This window comes from Anguilla rostrata, chromosome 8, assembly GCF_018555375.3.
Source record: "Anguilla rostrata isolate EN2019 chromosome 8, ASM1855537v3, whole genome shotgun sequence".
In the NCBI taxonomy this organism is placed as follows: domain Eukaryota; kingdom Metazoa; phylum Chordata; class Actinopteri; order Anguilliformes; family Anguillidae; genus Anguilla; species Anguilla rostrata.
The window spans coordinates 15,995,328-16,008,053 of record NC_057940.1 but is presented as its reverse complement, the minus strand read 5'-3'; the positions used below and the strand labels follow the sequence as shown (position 1 = coordinate 16,008,053).

Sequence of the window (12,726 nt, the reverse complement as noted above, 5' to 3'; positions counted from 1 at the left end):
GAGGTAATCACTGCGCACAGGTTAAATCTGCCATCCCCACCCACATCAGGAGCTTCTCTGTCATGACAGTGTTTGAGACCTGCTCACTTGGCTGTAACATCTTGCCAAACCCTCATGGAATAAATGTGGACTGTTTTAACATCATCTCCCTGTGTCTCTGTGCTGGAGGGCCCCAAGGAAAGCCACTTCGGTGGCCTGTGGCAGGCGTGGTTGCCACAGTGGCGCCCAACGTGGGGCTCCTCCGGCACAGCAAAGAGGCACAGGAGGGCCAGCCAGGAAGCACACTGGAGGAGGGGCGGCTGAGGTGTTCCCGACAGGGCTTCGGGTGGATCCTCCGGGCCAAAAATGGGGGGCTGAAGATGACCAGGGAGGGGAAGGAGGCAATCCTCAGCTGGGATGCTGAGGAGCTGCACCTGGCCGGGAAGGCAGGTCAGCGACGGGCGGTGCACGAGAGGTGGTCGCGCCGTGAGCTGGACTTGGCCGGGAAGGCGGGTCAGCCACGGGCGGCGCACGAGCGGTGGCGCGCCGTTTGCTTCCTTTCGTCCGTTTGGTGGTTTTTCGTTCTTTGTTTTGGCCTGGTTGGTTTGCCCGGAGCCCATGAGGGGATAAGCCTGCAGCCGCCCGCCAGCAGAGCCGACTGGCGGCCACCACAGCCACGAGGGTTCCTGGTCCCCAGCACCACAAGGCCAGTCCACCAGCCCACCAGCCCAGCCACCCCACCACAGCCCCTGGAACAGCCCAAGCCGGTGACGCCCCCACCAGCCAGCAGAGCAGCCCAGGACTTCCCGTGCTCCAGGAGGGAGGAGGAAGAAGGGCTGCCTTGTCGTCCGAAGGAGGGTCACCGCATGTACTGGACTGTTCCGGGGCCACCCACCCTGATTTTTTTTTTTTTAATTTTTGCGTGTTTGGAGTTTTTGTTTTTGTTTGTTGTTTTTGGCTTTGTTGGGAGTGTGGGGGTGGGGGTGGGGGGTAGGCTTCGGCCAGTGAGTCTCCCTGGCCTCAGTTTGGCGTTGGGGGTATGTGGTGTGGGGATGGCTGGTTTAAGCAGCCACACCTGCCCTGGGTCAAGCTAATTAGACCTGGCCAATTGGTTAAGAATTAGATAATTGGCCAGGCTAATTGGACCCAGGAACAGGAGTGGCTGCACCTGTGCGTAGTGAGGTAATCACTGCGCACAGGTTAAATCTGCCATCCCCACCCACACAGGGAGCTCTCTGTCATGACAGGGTTTAACATCTGCTCATTTGGCTTTACCATCTTGCCAAACCCTCGTGAAATAAACGTGGACTGTTTTAACATCTTCTCCCTGTGTCTCTGTGCTGGAGGGCCCCAAGAAAAGCCACTTCGGTGGCCTGTGGCAGGCGTGTTTGCCACACACGCCATTACCTCAATTACCCAAAGTGACAATTAGTACAATTCAACATATTTGAAGCATAATTATATTAAATTGAATTAAATTATACTTCAAGTAAACTATTTTTACACGGGTCAGTAGCACTTCTTTATATATACCAGACAGAAATTCAGTTCAGTGAGACCATATGTCATGAACAACTGAAGAGACACAATGACTCTAGACTTATTTGTAAAAACCATGACTTCCTGTCACGTCGCTTCTGCGGTTGGCAAAAACATCTTCCCAGCACAGAATAAACCATTTTCGAAAGGCAGCTTTCCTCTGTGGAAATTAATGCACTGCTGTTACTTTTCCAGCCCGAGTGTCTGCGGGTTTGTCTCCTCAAACGCAGCGGGAGAAAATGTCCCCGAGCCAGAGCCTCCCTCGCCGCTGCCACAAAGGCTGTCTGTTATTTTCCGGACTGAGAGCCAAGGGTCTCGCCGGCGCTAAAGTTTAGCGTCGCCACAACAGCGGGGCAGCGGAACTGCAAATGCGCCAGACAGCTACAGTGTGAACCTGACAGGAAACACAGCCGCCACTCCAAAAGAGCCCCGCAGGTATGAAAGAGGGACCGTGGGCAGGGTTACATTTTTAGGCCACGCCTACTAGAACTGGGGTTTTTATGAAAGTGCATGAGATGAGATGCTGGAGACTGGAAAACTGCAGGTCCATCCATTGGTGCAGGAGCTAGGAACCCTGAATAGGGAAATGCTTCCACTTAGCCTAATTTCACAAGGAATCATGACCTGTGTAATCGCCACTCTCTCGCTGTTTACTGTAGCTAATGAAAAGCAGAGAGGTCAGGGTTAACGAGGAATGATGTCACGAATACGTTCAAGCAGTAATCTCAGCAGTAATCTTCACAAAAGTGCAAGCAAGAAATTACATTCAATTTTATCTGTCAATCTGTCAATTTTAGTATGCAGCACAGTCTCGGCAGAAACCCATTCATTAAGACTGAGCTGGCTGTGTTTTCGAGAGAAAACGGCAGAATTTTGCTGTGCACAAGTATCAAAGGGAAAGGAAATCACATTCCTTCCAAATACACCTTCGAAATCCTTTCTGCCAAACATCTCTCAAACTGTCAATGTGCCGTGACATGCGACATTCAAGAACGAGACAATGCTACAGAGCTACAGGGTAGGTGTGCCCCTCACTGGGGGTAGAACTGGCAGAGGGAGCAGTCTAAACGCTGCACTTCTTTTTAAAAATCTACGCTGCTCTTCATGCCAGTGGGCGGGAAGGCAAGCCATCTGTTGGCCGCTCTGTCCAATGCGAGCCGCGAGCCGCTCCTGCTTTCAGCAGGTCGTCCGACTCCCTCCCACGCCAATTCTTGGCAAACGCGAGCAGGGTGACTGCCCTGTTCGATTCTGACCTTAGCGCACCGTGGCTGAACTCAGTGCTTGCGGGTCCTACACTATGCTTACTGCTCGAAAAGAAAGAGGAGATAAAAGACAAGCTGATTGCCATGGAAACGTTCAGCCATTAGAAAACGTGGGCTCCGACGTTGAGAAGCAATGATGTCTTGTGCCACTGGAAGCTTTTACAGGGAAGGAACAGTCACTGTGCTGCAGTCCTAAACTACAGCACAAATCCCCATTATTGCGTTACTGAAGCATTTCATTATTGGGCAATTTGGGCCTAATCAAAACAGTCACATACACGCATAAACTTCAAGGAGTGAAAATACACACCTTATGAAGCCAGAACTCTCCAAGACAACAAATATACATCCAGAGAAAATGAATCTGCATTCTCTACTAATCAAAAGTGATAAAATATTGGAAAAATTCAGTCAAAGTTAAACTGATCTTTCAGTGAATATTGTAAGAGCATGCATGTTTTGAATGGCAGTACCAGGGCCAACATTTTATTTGTGAAAGTGTCCAATGCTTAAACTTAAATTAAGACCTAGGACTTGGAAAGGAGCATTTACTATGGAAAGAAATCCATGACTCTGAAAACCCTGCAATTTGAAGTGGAAACCTGAAAATAAAGTTCTGAAACCTCAAGACCACCACTTCTTAAAAAGTCAGTTCTGACTTAGCCAGTAATCCTCTAAATATATATTGCATGAAAAAACCAACAACTCACAGACATCTAGTCTAATGCCAATGGAAAAAGAATGAATATTACATATGCTGAACAACTAGGCTACATTTCTGTAACAGATACAGATTCAGTTCTCAGTTAACAGTTGCACTCACAGTACAGTTAAAGGTGGTCAACTGAGAAACAGTAATTAGATGAACTGGCTAAACCATTATACCTTTATAAGCTATTCTGCAAGGCCCATGGACATGCTTAGTGCAGTAAGTACATCTAAACCCTTTTCCTGAGGGTATTTGCTGCCAAGGATCTACTGACATTTTCCAGAATATGAAAACTTCAACAAAAAAAAGAACTGCTAGTCCAGATAGCTTACATTACACTGCATAACAGCTGCTTAATAGCAGCTATTATCCAGAGCAACTTACAAAAGTAGAGAACATCAGTGTTAGTCTCAGGAACACAATCATGCCCGATCATCAAGCAGGTTAAGGTTTTACGTTGCTTATGCAAGATTAACCACTGATAAGTTTTAACACAGCTCTTGAGTGGGTTTCATTTAAGGCTGGTCTCAATGCTAAGCTCGGCAGACCCCTGCCTTCCCCTTAGCTTTGTGCTTTCTTCTCCAGCTGTAGCTCTACAGAGTATGACCTCATGTTCAGCTCCAAGACTGGGCCCAAGGGAACCCGCTCTGACGTCAATTTCAGGAATTGGTGAAGTGACTGGTAACACCACAGAAGCAATAGCAGATTGAACAACAGCTGACATGGCATAAAGACAGCATTTAAAACAGCATTTAAACAAGTGCACACGCGTGCATGAACGCACAGGCATACAATCTCACACACAGACACATACAGACACACTCACACACACGTACATACATGCGAGCGCACACACATATACTCACACACTCACATATGGGCATGCACTCTCACTCACTCACACACACACACACACACATATGCACGCACTCTCAATCACTGTAGTTCCAATTATGCCCAATTAATCACAAAGGATGTCTCATTGTTAAATGGAAGGAAACAAATTAGCTAGAAGAAGCTCGTCTTAAGACTCAATTGAGTTTTCACCATTGTGTCAACTTGTTAGCCAGTGAGTAAAATGAAATGAAATTCAAAAGCCAGCGAGGAGAGAGGCAAACTTAACCTCACCACAGCGCTAACCAGACAGAAAGAAGAAAGCTGATGAAATCTAGATATCGATTTCACAATGGAATGGGGACGGAAGGTGGTTGTGTCAGCTTTGAATCAAAACTCGGTCTAACCAGATTCTGAAGGTGGTACAGCACAATGCCCCAGGCATAGAGCATACAAAAAACATCTGCGCAGCATGGCGTGATCGACTGCATCACACGGAGGAGGAGGTTTTACAGCCGAGGGACATCCCCTCCAGATATTCCCCCATAAACCACAAAACAGTTCATACTATCACATTGTATACAGGCTATATAGTGCAAGGTTGAAAAACTATACATTTATGTGCGTATGTGTGTCTTTGTGTGTTTACGTATGTATGTATCCCAGGGATTATCAATCTTGCTTTAGATTGCACACCCAGCATACAGTATGCACATACCTGCAAGTGCACGTACGTAAACACACACACACACAAACAGATTACAGTAATCAGATGTGTAGAAAGGTGTACAAAAGGGAGGGAAGTCAAGGCTAACGGCTAAACATGACAAAATTATAAAAGAAAAATTATCAGGATTCAATTTTTTTTTTTTTTTTTTCACAATGTCCTTAACTTCGATGTACAAATGAATGGAAATGCAACTGCACAAATACAGTTTGGAGAGTTTTGCCGGTTTCAGAACCATGAGTGCTTGATACCCTGCATTCAAAAACAGTAGTTACTGATCCAATTAGATGAATAAAGTTTTTAATAGGATGAAGACAGAAGATTCACTGCCTGTCCAGATCTACAGTGTAGCCTTAACCCTAATCAGAAATACTTCAAACGCTTGAAAATGAGTACAAATCACTTAAATGGGCAATCATGGAATACATGACTACGACTGTGCACTTAACCCTCAACTCTTACTCCTGGTGTATAGCTGTAACCTATAACACACAAATCACTTATGACACTAACAGCCTGGAGCCAGACAGAAAATACTACATGTCTAATGCATGAAGTCATAAGTAAGCTTGTTTTTACTTTTTTACTCCTCATGCTACCAAGAAAGTCCCACAGCGAGTAATATCTCCCTAGCAATGGGGTGTCCTGGCCAAATCTCTAAAGATTTCACTGGCTGTTCATTTGTGACTGATGAGCCGAACCATATAAACTAAAGCATTTTAGAAATGTGTGGCCTTTAAGGTTTTGACAACCTGAAGTCATTTGATGAATTGTTTTTTTTGGGGTTTTTTTTTTAAACATTGCCCATGCAAGAAATACATAAGTGTGGACTTAATTTCGGTACTGTCATCATCAGACTCAGGAAAACTTCACAAAAAAAAAACATGAGAAATGTGAATACAGAAGTAGGGAAGTACTGTGAGCAAACCCAATGACGCATACCCATAGACGCTTAATTGAAAATTGTGAAATAATCACCACGAACGACCAGCGTGGAACCTACAGTTAGTTTAAGCTTTCATTTTTAACACAGCATGAATTTCCCCCCTCCAGATTTAATACTGAATTTGCAGCCAGACAGAGACCCATCTCAGGTGCGCCGTTTGTGATTAGTAAGCTCTTCAAAGACTTGATTTAAAACTGGCCTTCAGGGGACCCGGCAGTCAGTCCATTTCCTGCCCCAGGACATAAATGCTTTGCTAAGGATGGCCTCCGTCAGACGATTGGTATTAGAAACACGAGGAAGATCCTATTGCACTATGCCTCCAGCAACTCTTATGGGAATTTTGGATCTCTGAAGCCTTCCTGGACCCCAGAAGACCGGGAGACAAAGAGAGGTCTGAGGTGGTGTGTGTACCTGGGCTGTCAGTCTTTCTATCGCAGCTCCCGGTTGGGGCTGTATGTGAATGCAGTGGTGATGCCAGCCCTGCAGCCCACAGGCAGCCGCTCCGCCCGCGTCTTTACAAGGCTCTTTCCATTGACACCCGTGGTATAATTCGGAGCAATCTCAACCTCAGACCGAGTTCAGGCCCCATCTGTTGCGTGGGTTTTCACTTTCAAATGATGAGAGGAGCACTAGGGGCAAACGTCTTGCCTCTTCTCCTCAACAGCTGAGAGGCAGAGAAAGAGCAGCAGGAATCCAAACAAATACTGTCAACCTTGTGTTGAGAACACAAAGCCACCCAACTAGGCAGGGGGCAGGTAACCCAGGTAACCCCTATTCCTGAAATAACGGAGACAACTTCCAGGTTCTGTTCCACTGGAACTCTCCATCGCATAACTGGTTCAGCCAATACAGTAAATGAAGGCACGGGCCCTCGATGCACTCTGCAATTCGGTGGCTCACATTTATTGAACGTACGACTGGATCCAATAATTTAATTAAGTGCTGGAAGAAAGCAAAGAGCAGATCATCACAGGCATGCCAAAAGCCAGGCTGCCCACTCCTGATCTAAACCCTCAGGGCAGTGCCAACGCGGAGTTGGACATCAATTCTAGGAAAGGGGGATAAACTTTTTAACTGCTTAAAAATATGAGGGACACAAAGTGACTCAAACTGAGTCAGCTTGCCAGTAGTGGACAAAGGCACTTTTCCACCACAAGTGCATCGTAAAAAGCCCCCGGGGTACACAGTGCTTTCTTCCTGTTTTTCTCAATCAGAGAGTTTGTTTATGTCCTGCTATAAAAAAGTGTTCAGCAGGACAGAAATGAGAATGGGTCCTCTTGGCAAAACAAGTATTTCTTATTAAACTAATAAATATTGTGGTTTTCCAGGAGAGAGAGATAACAGAGCTGAAGGTCCGCCAGTAAATGTGAACCTTTCTGAGCATGCGGGGTGGCATTAACAAGACCGTCTGAATGGAGACAAATGGGAAGACTCAGAGCATCCATTGCAGTAGAAGGGCCCCTTTAGAACATGAAATACTCTACTGTAACACATTAGAACAGTAATACTTAAGGAGTTCTTTTCCAGAAGAACCCAGAAACAGAAGTCACAAATTGGGTTTCTTTTTGTGATTTAACAGTACAGAGGAAGGCAAAAAAAATCAAGCATGGTAGGACGGTTTAATTCACCTCAGAGCTGAAGGACTTGACCACTCTGCTGCCCTGAACACACTAAGGTTAAGTGTATTCCTGCCCTGCAAAGACCAGGTTTGAGACTTCTCTCTGCACTGCTACATAATTAGCCTCGCATTCTGCTTGGCATTTCGTTTGCCTTTTTACTCAGCTCTGGGTTTATATCATCAGAATTTAGCATAGTCAGCGCTGGACAGTGCACTCCGGTCATGACCTTTGGCACGCAAGTTTGCTGCACATCAAGTCTAATAAAACAGAAGGCCCGCAGACCATGTAAACAGTCTTACTCATCAATGCACAATGACCACTGGTAAGTTAAACACAAATACAGCCAAAAAAAAAATTTTTTTTTAAAAAAACTATAACTGACAGACAACAGTAGAGCTACATACGTGCACAACTATAAAAAGAGATGGTGAGGACGTAACCTGCAAATTACCAGGGTTTCCCCCAGAAAACTTGTCAGGCCCGGTGGCAAGTATCTTTTGACCGGGCCCGGCGCGGGCCGGCGGCCAAGTGTCTTTTTTGATGGGGGGCCGGCGCGGGCGAGCGACAGGCTCCCATTGGCAGCATTAAGGAAGGGCCCTATAGTTTCTGTGATAACAGAATCACGGACGGAATCACAGAATTGAGAATTTAAAAAAGCTATAAAACAGATTCCATAGGGCCCTACATTAAGTCAGTGCTAAAAGCTGACTGGAGATTTGAAAATATGACTGCGAAATGTGAATGTTGTTATAAATAAGTCATTTATTCAACACACATTTAAAAAAATAAACTATTTATAGCATAGCAGTCTTACAAAGAATCTGACAACAATGTACAGTCTTGGAATGCTGTGTTTTCAACAACAACAAAAGAAATTTAATTTAATTTAATTTAAATAAATAATATCAAGGCTTTTGCACTCTATAAAAAACTTGAAAAAAGTCCTGATTGGCTACTGATTCTTACAGCCTTGGAATGCTGGGCACATTTGAACAACAACAAAAGAAATTTAATTAAAATAAATAATATCAAGGTTTATGCACTCTACAAAAAACTTGTATTCATGTCCTGATTGGCTACTGAATCTTACAACAAGCCTTGGAATGCCGGGCACATTTAAACATTTAAAAAACTGTCCAAGGTTTTTTGACTTCTAGGCAGTTTTCACGGTCCGGAAAATTTTTATGACAACGTTGTCGTGCACATTAATGTCATCAAGCTAACGTTATTAATAAACAAGTGAATTAGTTATTTCGTTGGCGATTAATAAGTCATGTAATGTTACAATATATCGAACGTTACATTAATGCTACCAGTGTAACGTTACCTACACACTGCTTTATAAAAAGAATGTACTTACCGACGAGATGAAGTGATAAAGCAGTTTGTGACGAGGTTAGTTAGCCTACTAAATAAGAAATGGTGGCTTGCTAGGTAGCGTTAGCTTGTGATAGTTGGAAGCGTGTTGAATGCAGAGACGGTAAAAAGGTTGAATGTCACTACGCACAATGAGGGTAAAGAACACTGATCTCAGACCTGCTGTTTTCCTATTGCGTTCACGTTTTAACCAACACAACATATGTCGCTGGTGAACTTTCCAACCGAGCCGACCCACTGTAACTGTAGTTTAAAAAAACATCTTAAAAATGCATAAAATTTTTTATTTATTTTTTTTAATCCCCGATGCTTAGGCCCGGCGGGCCGCCGGGCTTGCAATACACTGGCGGAAACCCTGAATTAGGCTACTCTTTTTACAGTGTTTTTCTTTATTTTCTTCAAGACTGCTACGTGCTGGAATACAATCAGGCTCTGAAATCCAGAGTGATGCAACACACGCACGCACACACACACACACACACACACACACACACACACACACACACAGTGAGGCAATGCATTTCTCAATGACATCACCTCGGAAAGCACCTTTCATGCATTCTACAAGCAGAGCGCAAAGCAGAACTGCGCAACAATGTTGCTTTCCCATGGCGTGCAGGGGAAATGAAGCCAGCTGGAAAAATTTGGTGCAAAACCTACAATTTTATTAGATGGGTTCTCTTATCCAAGGCCAGTTACAAAGCGTGCATTTCTAAAATGTTTGTCCCTTATGTGGCTGGATATTTTTGCAGATACAATTTAGGATACAACATCTGCTCAGGGGTAGTGAAGCATTACCAGTGCCCTAAATTGAACCTACAACCTCTCTGCCTTTTTGGTCACAAGCTTTAACCATCAGGCAATTCACTGAAAAAAAGAAGCTGAAGTCTCCTCATTTTTTAGTGTGATAGGGCACGCTGGTCTCTGGGGGTTCCTGCGGGAGGTCTGGCTCTCGTCCCGTCCCCACAGTGAATGACCGCTGTCACTATTCCCGTCTGCCACAACATGCCGGGCCACTGACTCATACTGAGCTCTGAGGCACTCTGCTCTGGCAGAGACAATCTCTCCTTTTACCGCTCGGCTCACATCCACGTCTTCTTTAACGGGCCAGCAAACACTTTTTGGTGCAAGCAGAGCTTGTCTGAACAGATTCCAACTGTCCCAGCACTAGCGCACAACAAGCAACTGCAGCTGAACTGCGTGCATATCTGCGTTCACTCACTCTCAGTCTGTAACTATTTCCATTTAGACAGGCCACACAGTGCTACAGGAGAGCTAGCACCCTTCGGGGAAGAGGAGTACCTCAGGGTTCAAATTGCACTCTGGCTTCCAGGGGTCATGGGGGATCAGTGATTGTTAACGGGGGGGAAGCGATCGCAGATTGGAGGGGGTGGCTCAGGTCTCTTTCGGGGGAATGCTGGTCTCTTACCGGGGGCTGAGGTCCCCCTGGCTCCCCAGTAAATCAAGCCCTGGAGTAGGCTACCTTATTGATTTCATCAGCTAAGAAGTGTGAGTGGTGTCACATCTGACTGCTGCCAGTTGTTTTACATGGCTATGTTCTCCAAGGGTCCAGTCTGTACATATAACGGATGCATTTACTGACTGATTAGCACTTTATGTCAGGAAAGACAGCTACAGTGAGTTTTTGTAAGACTTACTGTAATTCACATAATAAACAAATGACCATTTTCCACAAAGTGAATGTCGATGTCTGTTTGATAAGATCATCCCACTAGAATGCCTTAGAATATTATGTATAAAATATTATGTGGCAAAACAAAGGCATATGAAAAACGCATTCATGCTTATTACTGTAAATAACTTCATTGATTTCATGCTTCCAATATCAATAAGCATTAGCTGTTTACTTTTTAGTAAAAATATTCTTTTTTAAGCTCAAGGTATAACCGGAACTATTGCTAAATATTGCCACCGTCCTCAAATATGTAAATATTTTGAAACTGCATTGTATATTCAGGTATCTCTATGATGATCTAATGATTCATTCAAATACTAATGCCATCCGACATTTGCTGAAGAATAATGACTTTTTAAAAAAACTTACTGTGATGAAGAATGCCCTTTCACTGCGCGTAAGGTGTTCAGGTGTAAAGAAGTGAACCTGAGGTAATTTTCCATAAGAGTAAAGGGGCGTGCCCTTTAAGTCGCGCGGTTAGCAACGAACCTGTGTCCGAGGTCTCCGTAAATTTTGGGGGTCGCACATTCGATGCAGATTTACACCATCTTAAGCAAACAGTCAATCACTATCACCATAAATGGTCATTCATTATTATCAAGTACGTCAACTGGCCAAATTCTAAAGAGAAGAGCTGTGTTTCAAGACGGAGCCAAAAAAAAACCGCTTGCAGTGTGGCCAGGAAAATGCTATTCCACCATGTAAAAAAAAAGGTTAATTTAAACTAAGCGGTTTTCATCCGCTTCCCAAGGTTGCATATGTACATATTTATTTCCGTAAGAACCGCACAGGTACGTCACGAGTTTCAGTCAACAAAGGGTAGTAGGATATGCACTATTGTTAAATTGCTAATGCTCATTAGTAATTACTCTGAAATACAGACAGGTAGAGGACGAGGTGCAATAGTAAGGCTGCCCAAGGCATTTGAAGGTAGAATGCCATAATTTGGTACTGCAAGCAAGTTACAAAATGTCGTCGCAATGATTTAACCAGATCAGTCTATTGAAATTATAGATTGTGACGACTGGACTTTTATTATGTTAGTCATATTGCACAATCAGTTGTAACAAATAGCCTACTTAAGAATTCAAAAGGTAATTTGCCTTTTATTCCCGGCAATGACTAAAACTGTTGCAGCTATATCAGGTTAATTTTATGACGAATAAATATTCTGATTTAACATCCACTTAGTTTACTTGTGCGCTCACCTGTTTAGCTAGATGTGACAGCTCATGTCACGTGAAACTAGCTTATTGGGAAAAAAACAACAACAAAAAAACTATCCCAAGTAGCCTATTGTTGAAAAATCTCATTAAAAAAGTCAATCAAATAGGAAAGCCAAAGGAAAATCCCACCGATGTGTGCTGTCTCCGGCAAAGACCTGCCTCCCCCGTGGCACTAAAATCCGGATATTGAAATAACTGCACACGGATGAAATACGGTTGTCAGGCGTGTTAAATTTACAAGAACGATTAAATCCAGCGTTGCAAAAACTTTGCATTTAAAATCCTTCTCCGAACATTGTCTATAATCCAATCTGACCACCAAGCATTCCGTGAAAGCTGCAAATTAGTCCTGCTTCGAGTAAAGTTTCTTTTCTTCTCAAGTCGCTCGGCTTCGTTCGACGTTGCCACAACTAAGCAATGGTTCTGATGTCAGCAATAACGTGAGCTCCAGGAAATGGTGACGGCGAGCGGGTTCACTCAGTGCCGCTGTGTCCCTGAGTGTGGAATTACTGCCCCCAGCTGGACGCACGAATTGCCTGCCGTGGGAGACGGGCACTATTCAGGCGGCACTACAAAACGTGGAATATTCTTTTTTAAACGAATTGTTTTAAGGTTTTAGAAGTGTTAGATAATTACTCTGAAACAAATGAACATATTTTATATGAACAACTTAAAGAAATGTGGCGACTTATAACCTCGTTATGGCACTTGGAAAACAAATTTTTATTTTCCTATGATTCCTGCTGCGAACATGCCGTGCAAGATTATATTGGCCTTTGTGTTGTAATGGTAGTGCAATGTAATGCAATGTA

The 12,726-nt window shown here is 44.1% G+C and overlaps 1 protein-coding gene across 4 annotated transcripts in view; it reads right to left on the bottom strand.

Moving 5' to 3' along the window:
- LOC135260947 (mitogen-activated protein kinase kinase kinase 3-like) overlaps window positions 1–12,375 on the bottom strand; it is a 50,221-nt gene extending 37,846 nt beyond the window's left edge. The window contains exon 1 of one of the 4 annotated variants that reach the window (XM_064346703.1): window positions 11,897–12,375. The gene's annotated coding sequence lies outside the window, so the exon portion shown is untranslated. Of the gene's footprint in view, window positions 1–8,975; window positions 9,350–11,057; window positions 11,082–11,896 lie in introns of those variants that run through there. The other 3 variants (XM_064346704.1, XM_064346706.1, XM_064346705.1) reach the window with 3 other exon arrangements.
- Window positions 12,376–12,726: the final 351 nt, after the last annotated feature.